Raw genomic sequence first — 11,735 nt, 5'->3', positions numbered from 1 at the left:
GTGAGCGCCCCATTCTGCTGCCCCTTTCCTGGGGAATAAACTGTTTTGTTAAATAATGCACCATTAACTGATTCCGTTTTTCCTTGCTCTTGCAATCTCTGTGGACCAAATTAGCATTTTTTCCACAGTGCTTTTCTGCATTATCTTTGCATTGGAGGAAGTGCACCTCAACAATATAAATTATTGAAATGTTATTGGCGTCCATTTAAAAAAAAATGCATAAAATGTCGTTGCCCTGAATATTTCAGTTTCACTTCACCGCTTGTGTTTGACTACAAACAATGGCAGCCTCTTAAAGGCTCAAAAACAAAATACATTTTAGTGTTTGGTGTCTTAAGTATGGGAATACACGAAATACCTTCCATCCAGCCATTTTCTAGCTGCTCACCCCTGGTGATGGTCGTGGTGGTAACTGGCTGAGCAGGGCAGCCCAGACTTAACAAGAGCTGTCTCCAGCTCCTTCTGGCGGATTCCTTTGTGCTCCCAGGCCACCTGAGAGATACAATCCATCCGGTGTGTCTTGGGTCTGCCCGGGGGTCTCTTCCTAGTTGGTCGTACCTGGTACACCTCCAACAGGAGGCGCCCTAGAGGCATCCTCGCCACATGCCTGAATCTCCTCCACCTGCTCCTCTCGATCCAGAGGAGCAGCAGCTCCATTCCCAGGTCCTCTAGACGAGCGTGCCGAGCTCCGCACCTTGCCACAGAGCGCAAGCCCAGCAGCAAAATGGAGGAACCTAATTTCCACTGCTTGTACCTGTAATCTCATTCTTTTTGGTCACTGCCCTAGGCTTGCGACCAAAGGAGAGGAAGGGGGTGCAGCTTAGCCAGGAAACAAGGAGCTTCATCCAAAAGTTCAGCTCCTGCTTGACCACTTCTGTTTGTTACAGTGTCCGCTTTACTGCAGCCACTGAATCAACCCGCTGGTCAATCCCACGATCCCCTCGCTAAAGCACCTCTCATTGTAATGCAATTGCATTATATTAAGAAAATGCCCAAATGTATGTCCTTAATTTGCCACTTTTGACTTGTTATTGGTCTCCTTATTTCTAATGGGGCAACAGCAAGTCATTTGTCAGAAAAATACATAGAATTACTAAGAAGCTGAGGAAAGCTTCTTTACTTTGCCCTTTTGGCTGTTTGGAAGAAATGCGCCATTTTGTGGCAATTATGATAGCTTTGACTTTCTTTAGTGCGTTTCCTTTGTTGTTTGGTCTCAGGGGAGATGTGTAGATTAAAGAGAGCAGGCATTATGTTTAATGGTACTAGAAGCCAATTTTCTCAGCCTTAGGGGCCATACTTTTGTATTGATGGATGAAACTTTTGCCTTTTCCCCCACTGACATTCTCCCAGACATTACTGCAGTTCCTCGTTGTGGTAAACAGAATCATTTTACATCCAAATACCTTTTTCTCTATTATTTTACAGAATGTCCGGGATGTGACTCTCTTCTTACAATGCAAATATGCTGTGTCATCCGAAGGTTCCTGAAACAACGGCACCACATAAACAAAAATGCCTTTTCAAAAGGATAAAAAATACTCTCTCTCCTCCTGTAGTGCATCACAAATGTGGAAAATCTCCCATAAATGTGCACCCTCAAAAGGCCCACATGTTTCTTCCCAGCACCACATCAAGACCCTTACTGCAGACATCTGTAAGACTTACGGCTCCTTGTGATACGGCACCCAGAAATATCACAAGGCTGTTCAGTCTTTGTTTTAGAAATAACTAAGGGAAGCAAAATGTAGTTAATCGAAGTCATAAATACATCAGTGGTCTCCATCTTCTGGCTCTACATTAAAAAGAAAACATTTATTTCATGGATGAATCATCAATGTATTTCTGACTGAAACACATTTAGAGTTAACGTGATATTGAAATTATTTTTGAAATTATTCAATGATTTGAAATTACATTTTTAAACAGGAAGTCTATCTTTCATTTATGAGTAGAAGCAAACAAAGGATTAAGATTATCTGGTGATGTATTCTCTGTATTTTCCTCTGTGAATAGTGATTATAGTCGATAGTGATTCTGTTAGAAGCAGAAAGTGTTCAGCTGTAATTCCTTTTTTTGGTTTTGCTTGAAAATTATGCGTATCTATAAATATTCATTAGAATACAGGTGACCTTACACTGTGGTTTGCATAATTGCTACTTGGGAGACATGTCCTGAACAATAACATTAATGACATAATGATTAAATTAGAATCTCTTTTAGTGACATAATTAAAGGAGGTAGTATGCAAATTAGTATACTTATAATTCCGTGATTTTGGTAGATTTAATATTATGGAAGGATTTTTAATTTGAGAAGCAATGGAACAAATCATATGTTCACTTACATTTGCAGTGCAGTATACAGTATGTTTTGTCATTTATAGCAGAAATTGTTTAGAATCTGCACAATATCACAGTATGCAGTCTATGAGAAGTAAAAAGTATTTCGATTCCCTTTTGATTGCTGAATTTTTTTATTATCTTTTGCATATTTTTACTATTAAACTATAATGCTTAATCTCGTCTCTCAAAGTTTTTCATTACATATTTTTGGACAACTTTCCATGCCTGCAATATTGATCGAAAATTACTTTGTATGTTACTTTGTTCCTTTGGTTCAGGTATTTGAAACTAACAACGTAAAAAAGATTGATATATATATATGCAATACACACTATAAGCAATATGAAACCATATAACTCTTACTCAATAAAATAAAACTCCAAGCAGGAGTAAAAATAGGTATTGTTATTGCAGTTTTTGATTTTGCAGGAACATGAACCAGTTGACTCATCAGTCAGAGGCAGGAAAGAAAATGAACAGGCAAAATGTTGAAAAAGGACGTCCCAGTGACATTTCAGACACAAGCTTCAAAAATGATTCTGTGCTTAAAAAAGTAAGTTGTGTCGTCTTTAAGTTCTCCATATTTAGAAAAATTGTACCACATGTTAAGAAAATGTTGGTTTGCTCAGCACTTAATGCATTCATTTTTAAAAGGTTCTGTCCAGAACATACAATGCTTTTGTACTTTTCTGAACAATAAAATTTAAACCCCAAAATAACTAATTTCCCCATTTACAGAAATGATTCTTTGACAAGTTACTCTCATTGAAAAAGGCTAAAAGCCAAGTGCAGTGAACATACTCCAAAACAAAATCCAGGGAGAATGTCTGCTACTGTACGTGTCCTGGTATGATGTGATGTTTGCAATCCACTGCACCAGTGTCACTTGTTAAAAACACAGAACTCAAAATCCCTGAGCAAAAGAAATGTGTGGATATTACAGGCGTGACTTTTTGAGCCTTACCAAACTGGATTTCGGGATATACTATAGCTGCGGGCTTGTTAAACTTTACAGGAAATACCACTGGATGTGTAGGAGTTGACACTGTGAAGGCGGATTAACACTTGAGTGCATTTCATGGAAACAACAGTCGGCCTCTTTGTCATGTTCTCAACTGCAGAATCACGAAACGCCACTTCATCTCAACAGTGCGTGTTTCAGATTTAACCTTCGAAAAACTACATTAACATTTGAAAGTGTCTCACAACGGCTCAGCTAATGCAGTGCAGGAAGGTGGGTAGGAGCAAAAAATGGTTCTTCTATTTTTATGTCACGGTGGCTTTTTAATTTCGACAAAGGTATGCAATACAACCAGTCAGTGGAGCTGTAGAGGTCCTCTCCATTTTTTGCCATCATACTCGAGCCAGTAAAGAACATTTACAATATAACATTTGACACAAGGGTTAATACCTGAAGCCCATGAAAAACATCCATCTTTAAAATCATCATGGTCTTATTTTGTTCATACTCGATGCCATAGCTCAGTTCTGAACTGTGAAGTTTGCCCTGGCTTCATTCAAGCAGATCTCACTTGCAATAGCTTGCAGTTAATAGTCCGATAATGCTCTTTATGATCGAAGTGTGCTCTTCATCATGGTATCACGCTGAAAATTAAATGAAATGCCCTTCCAGTAGTGAGATGGGGCAACGTTTGTATGAGAAGAAAAGACATTGGTTTGAGAGGCAGTTGTAATGTTAGTGCAGGTGATTGAAGTACAGTAGCAAAGGTATATGCTGGTACCTCAGGGAGCCAATATACTTACAGGCCATGGCTATTGTGTTCGGTCTTTGTGGTTGGCACTGTCACAGGGATCCATGCTAGAAAACACAAATTACTTAACTATAAGCATGCAGTGAATCGGGTATCGTGAAAAAGAGGCACATCTTGCTGAATTACCAACTGGCACTGACAATTAGGATGTCTTCCCTCCTCACCTACCCTATTAAAGCTCTTAATACAAGCACTACATTGAAGTATTGTGCTGAAACAAGTGCCCAGGCTTTTTGGCCAACCTGGATATGTGTATCTTTTTTGCTACTAAGTGAAAATGCAGGGAAGGAAATAAACAGGATGTGCACAAAAATATTCAAATTACGAGAACTTTTGTTTCATTAAAGCTGGCGGCTCCATTGAGTGCCATTACTAGTGCTCCCTTTTAAGAGCAAAGAAAAAAAGACAAAGCTTCTTTGTAATAGTCTGACAATGATAATGTCCTTTATTTCTTTCAGATAATCCTTGAAAAAGGCCTTCCGGCATCTCTGGAAAAGATACTTTTTACCTGATATACTTGAATGCAATTTTCTAAACTCAAGAATTGAAAATCTTGTGTTTAGTTACAAATTTAGATAGCTGAATTTTAATAGCTGCATTAAATTAGAGGGGATGATATGCTCTGCATGACCACAGCATGAATATTTTACAGTTCCCCAAATATGTCTCGGTAATTTAGAAAGGTAACAAAGTAATCTGATTTTTTCTCCTCTGTGTTGATTGAATCCTCTTACTGAATGTTTAAATCATAAAAAGTCACTTAGATGATGAAAAGAAATTCCGGCCTGTTAACCCTGTTTATTTTATGATTAATCTTACTTTTACGCTGTGTTTTATGTATAACAAAACATGCAAAAGTGCTTCACAAACATACATAGATAAACAGTAACAGGACAATTAATAAATATAAAAGCTTACAGTATCGATAATAGATCAAACAGTGAAATCCAAACAGTAAAAGTAGGTTTTCAATCTGGTTTTAAAAGCACTGACCAGAGTTACTCTGTCTTACGGATAAGCCGTGGTTAAATTTGTGAATTCCAATGCCACAGCCTTTGTGTTTTAGGGAATGGATGACAGAGGAGTAGGAGCCCTGAATCAAAGATCTACTGTGTGCCTGCCTCCAGTTAACCTTGCTGTAAAAGCCTGTGATGAAAACTGAGGGTGGGTAAGGTGGGCTGGCAGGCCACACTCACTGTCAATACTGTTACTCACTGGAGAAGCCGAGGGCTCAAACCACACAAGAGCCTTGGCTCAGGTGTTTGAACAGGGAGACCCAGGTCAGTAGAAGCAAAACCAAGGTATAACAGTAAATCCAGTCTCGTCAGATTGGTTTCATGCTTCGATTTCAAAATGTAGAATGGCAAGAAAGGCAGACAATATGTTCTTGAAGACCAGGCATTTATTGTCAATTTGAATTGGCATCCAAACAGGTTTCCTTAAATGGATGAGTGCATTTAAAATATTTCATTAAATGGATTTCTGCAGAGACAAATGGCCTTCTTTAAGAATGGGGCATTCAAGTAGGATTTACAACAGTGTCCAATTGTAAAAATCATATTCTATAACTATAGTGATACACTGTTCTGGTTACGGCGTTAAAGTTGTTTGTCAAGCGAGATAGTTTGCATTTCATGGCAGACCCATACAAATAAATTCAAGAACATTCACTACAAATGTAAAGCATATTGTGAAAAATGTATTAAACCATTCTTTATTTAAAGGCCACAGTATCTCCTGTTGGGTTAGTTCCTTGAAATGAAATGGTAAAAAGCTTCCACATTCATCATTTAATTGTACTCTACTGTCAGCATCGCTGGGAAAGCCTGTTACTTATTGTCCATGGACAAGACCATAGATGATTCAAAACACAAGAGCTGACAGTTTCAAGTAACTGTAACCTACCCAGCTTTATAAAGCCCTATTGTCCCCTGTTAGAAATCCCACTGTCTGCAGCTGCACAGCTGTGATGAAATCAAATGTTCCTCTTTTCATTTTCATAGAACTTATTTCACAATCCCCAGATTCCACTGTTTTCACCAAATCTCCAGTTGCTTCATACTTTTCAAACACATTATCTTCCTCTTTTACTCATTCTCAGTAGCTGGGGTTTTCCTTTTGTAAAATGCATTTTGCAAGTTCACAATCTGAACTGCTTGTCTGCCCGTCTGACTATTTTGTCATTGACAAATTTCGAGCCATGACTTACGTTACAAAAGTCAAAATGAATGTGAAACAGTTCAGGAATGTCTTCAAGACGATCGAGAATGCTGGAAACACCTCTGGTTAATATCGTTAAGAGGCTGACGTGCTTCTAAATAAAAACATATGGGGTTCTGTGAGCTCAAACATACTTTATGTTTCATGTTTCATGATCGGACTGGGTTCTTGAACTGAAACTTCATAAAGATTCAAAACAAGGACTTAACCTGAAAGTGAAGCACCACCTTTCAAGGTACTGTTTTTGAGGATTTATTGGTGCGTGGAACTAAAGAAAACACAATAGCCGAAGCTAGCCAAAAGCCGTTCAAAGTGAAGGCCAAAGAAATGTATTATAAGTAATTGATGGAATCAATGATTAAATTAACAGAGGAGGGAGAGAAACATAGTTTCAAAACCTTATGCTCCCTAGACGAAACTGCTCAGTACAAGTAAGAAACTGGTTTTAAAGCTTTTTTGAAAGATCAAAGCAGCTGTTTTGAGAGCTGTAGGGATACGGGATAAGTATGTTGAAGGTTTTGCCCCCTGTCTCCTTTCTTTTATCTTTTCTCATAAACTGGAAATCTGTGATCTTGACTGAAAATCTACAATTTATTTCTGCATTTTCTTCAATGGAAAACATTTCAGACCTACTAGAATACCTGAATATTTAGTACAATACCAAAGAGTCTGGTTTCCATTCTTTTTACTTTTCTTTCAAAAATCCTTAGACAGAGAATGTTGCAGAAAAAAGTTGGGCATTCTGAACATTGCCTAGCCCATTTAATTGTTTTCTCATGTATTTTTAACCACACAGATTTCATGAATAATTTGAAGGCAAGTTGCTCGCAGGGAAGTGGGAGTGCTTGTAAAAGCTTTTTGCCAATGCCAATAAAACATAGTTCAGTCTCCTGACCCACCTGATGCTTCTAAAATGTTCTGTTTCTCTTCCATATCTATTGAGTTTAATATGTTGGCAGTCAAAATTGAACAGAATAAATCATTTCCATTAAAAGACAGATAAATCAAGTAAACAGAACTGAATTAGATTCCTAACAGGCAAGCCTACTTCTTCTCTTTATTTTTTCCTCATTAGTTCCCAACTCAAGCACCCAGACCATTTTTATCGATGAGGCAGACATGACCTGCAGTGGCAGTGTGGACTAATTCGTGCAGCTTCTTGCAGAGATGTCTCGATAGCTATGCCCTGTTTCTCTTTTCTTTTGAACAGGTCGGGACATAGGTCTGTTTACACGTGCATGGAATCTCAATACCGTAGTTTTAAAATCACAGAACGGTGTTGCAACTCGTGGCCTTGTTTCAACGTAAAGATAAGACAGGGCACCACCATTGGACGGCTTTATTTCCGTTGACGTGTGTGACATTTCAGCCTGAGAGAGAAGCACATCACGCGATTATTCGAGAAAAGCATCTTAGGAAATAGATATCTGCTGTGTCAGAAAGTCCAGTTAAAGCCCATTTAGTGTTTGATTGAGACAAAATGGGAAGCATGCAGGCCTCTAGAGTGTCTCAGCTGGTAAAGGCGCTCACTATCCCCCGCACACTTCAGCTGGTGATCACCAGTTCCTGCTTGAGTCATGTCCCTGGCTGACTTTGACTGGAATCTCTCAAGTGCCATTGCACAATTGGCAGGGCACGGCTGAGAGTGAGATGGGATTAGTTGGCTGGAGCTCTCTTGCTCTCAGTGGCACAGTAACCCCCTGTGGTCTCCACATGCCATTATGCCATTATGTCTGCGAGGGATGCTCATCTCCTCCAGCTGATGGTGGACCCCAAGGCCCGTGATGTGTTCAAAAAGATGAATGGCTTGAAGGTGAGAGAGCAGCTGGAGGAGTTTGTTTACACTTCCTCATTCTCCCTGTGTGCGGCTGCGAGGTTCAATGCTTCCAGTCGAGAGGTGAAAAACATACAATTGGCTATTCAAAATCAGGTGGGTAGCAGAAAAACACATTTTCCCATTCTTTTCTCTTTAATGGGAGAAGCCTGTACCCACACCCAGACACACACCCCACTGTCATTTATATGCTTTCTTGAAAAAGGAAGCATCGTTATGTTTTAAAATATTTATATAAAATGCAGAGGCAATAAATTCCTAGGGTTTGGACAAGTTATTTATATCCCTCGTAATTTTAATATGTATTAATATTTTGCAAAGGGCTTGAGGCATGAAATAGAAACAAAAGGATATCAGAAATTACAGCCTTGAGGCTTGGTTATATTTTAGAAGAGGTAGTGGCCACAAGTCAGAGTAATGTCATCTAAGCTTTGTTACTTTACATAATTCAATGTAGTTGCACTCAGTACTCAGCTGTAAAATGGCAGAGTTCTCATTAGCTTTCAAAGTGAAGAATCAATGAGATGCAAAACATACTATAGCAGATCACTACTTATTCGATAATCTTGTTTCCAATATATTGCAGTGTTCACAGGCTGATCCAGCAAAAGTATATTTTACAGTTCTTGCAAACAACATTTTATTTCTCATTAAAAGGCTACTATACTAAATGTATTGCACTTTTTATTAAACGAGCTGAAGTTATGTGTACTGTACAACACTTTTTCTACTATACCGTATTTTACATGTGAATATAATTTATTGGTGTGTTTGAACTACTCTATGCTTAACATATAACATTGCTATATCCTAAACAAATTCACAATACTAAAAAAAACATTTTTTTTACTAAATGTGCAATAATAAGCTATTATTAAAGCTTTGATTTGATTATTCTGCAATTTTTAAAATACAAGGACCCCTTCCCCCAGGAAACCATATAATCACTGATCTACTTCCAAAAGAGTTTCCAAGTATCCATATTCTTGAAATTTATCCACACCCTGTTAAGGTCGTATAATACCAAGTGTTCCATTTTGATTACTTCAGTATTCTGTAAGTGCACTATTCACCCCTAATTGAACTTAAAACAACTTAAACAACTTTATACCAAATTAATCAAAGTACCACTCTGCAAAATTTGAAATTAGTCATAATACCTCAAATATGTTTTTTTTTACTATTTTACTAATGTCTTCAAATTTGATTCACTGTTATGTCAAATTATGAAATGCAAGAATATGAGAATACTTTGTATTGAATACTTATACTAATTAGAATACTTTGCATGCATTCATGGACTTGACTAAAAATACTATTATTTCCTATTCTTCTTATTATTATTCTAGAACTGCATATTTACTGTATTTGGTTTCTAACCTTTTACTTGTAAATAGATGTGTGGTGCCCCCTTATAAACATAAAAATTGACACAATTAAATCCAAAAGGCAGTCATTGAAAATCATCAATCAAACCCCTTCACAGTATAAGGTCAATACAGTACTTGCACAACCAAGAGCACATTCAGTGAATGTAACAGTGTCACTACCCTACTAAAAATCACTACTGAATACACCTATCTTGACACTAGAGGGTTGCAGTGTCTGTAAGTTTTATTTATGACTCACCTCTTAACTAACCAATTCTGGTGTCCATGGGTTATAAATGGACTGGTTAACAATTTGTATTTGCTCAAAAAGTATTGATAATTTAAATAAATCAATATAATCCAATTTAATAGCAGCCCTCTGTTTCCAGGGTGGAACATTCCTGTTTCACAGGTTATGTCTTGATTGTGTCAGTATCAGTCATGAGGAACAAAATAGTAATAAAAAAGATCATTTTTTACTGTAAACACCATCGATATCGTCTATTATTTTGTTACACTTCGTACTCAACGGAAATGGTGAAGTGGAAAGAAGTGTATTGTAATGGGTTAATACCGTTAATGCTATTTTTTTTTTTACTTGAGTAGTATTATGGATGTCAAAAGCGATTGTAGGAACTGTATATTGTAACGCAACGGGCAATATTATTGGCGGATATATATTAATATGTCCAGATGGAGCAGAATGTGTATCAGATGTGTATCATTTGTGACACCATCTTCTGTGTTCATATGTAGTGAAAAGCATTTTTTACTGCTACTGCAAGATAAGGTTGCTTACTACTACACTTCCTCAAAAACACCATACGCTTTCTCCGATAATAACGAAGCAGGACGCGTTACTTCCTTAAAATGAATTTGCACTTTCTCACACTGGAGAGATATTTTGAAAGAGGTAAAATGCTAGTACAGTAGTCCCGGTTTGAGAGTATTAAACCAATGAAACTAATCAAACCGAAAGCTTTTGTGTTTCGACACGTTGAAACATAACATTTTACATGCTAGGAATTTTCCATTCTTTGGTATATATTTACGTGTTTTTAATTTTAGCCCGGATTTAGAAGTGTTTTAGTTTTTCTAAACTTGGATGGTTTCACGTTTTGGTTAAAAGTAGGCTTAGAAATTGAGAGTACAAAATACCGTACGCATGTCCCTCATTCTAGCGAGAGAATTAGGGAGCTCACATGTTTTTAATTTCTAAAAAAAACTCATTTGCATGCCCATCTGGTTCCATTTTCCACATTCTCAATTAGTCCCGCGGATCACGTATGGATTTCAATGATCTCCACAGAACCAGCAAAATGAAGTTGAAAGTTGGAAAAAAACAAAACAAAATACCATTTTAGCTGATTTGAATAATCACAAAAACTTTTTTCCCCCCGTTCATTTTGCGTTTACTGAGGCTTTTCTCCTATTTCCACGAGAACTGTTTTCAAGATGGCAACAACCTGCAGAGAGCATTATTGTGCAAAAATAGCTCCGTTCTCCTGTGTGTATCTATTGTAGACATACTTCAAGCGAAGGCCAACTTTTCCTTATTATACTGCAAGTATAGTTCACATATTTTAGCAGAAGACTCACATTTTCGAATTTTATCGTCTATTTTGTACATTTGCACAATGTGTTAATTTTTTTATTTACTATACTTCATTCAGAGGACGGGGTATTTAAAACGTATTATGCAATTATCTTTATTAGCATTTAGAGCCAAGTTCTTTTGCTTTCCCTTCCCGCGTTTTTCTGAAATCACTTGGCGAGTAGTATTACACACGCCCCATATACACAACAGCAACTCATCTCCCCTCCCAGTACTTCTGAGGAATGCAGTGCTATGGGCTCATATTCACCAGCTTGCTGCCGCTCACGGCTCTGATGCTAGCTATTTAAAGAGACAGCTTGACTTGCTGCGCTTTCTTTTTTTCCTGTCGGCTTCGGAGGGGTGGAAAAAAAAATACAGTCACATTGCTAACGGTTGGTTTAGACGTGTGGAATCAACACGAGGCTTTTGGTCGCCAGCACAACCCCTCTCAAGCAAAACGATATAGCCGAATTCTGTGCCACGTTTTGCGCTCAAACGCGAGGGGAGCATCGCGCCAGTTGTCAGGTTTCCCCGCTCGGGCCGCTTATTCCGAAATCGGCCCACACGCGTGTCGATCGTTTCCCACGCCTCGCCGAGTCC

This window comes from Lepisosteus oculatus, chromosome 4 (assembly GCF_040954835.1).
Source record: "Lepisosteus oculatus isolate fLepOcu1 chromosome 4, fLepOcu1.hap2, whole genome shotgun sequence".
Classification (NCBI taxonomy): Eukaryota; Metazoa; Chordata; class Actinopteri; order Semionotiformes; family Lepisosteidae; genus Lepisosteus; species Lepisosteus oculatus.
This window is presented reverse-complemented; position numbering follows the sequence as displayed.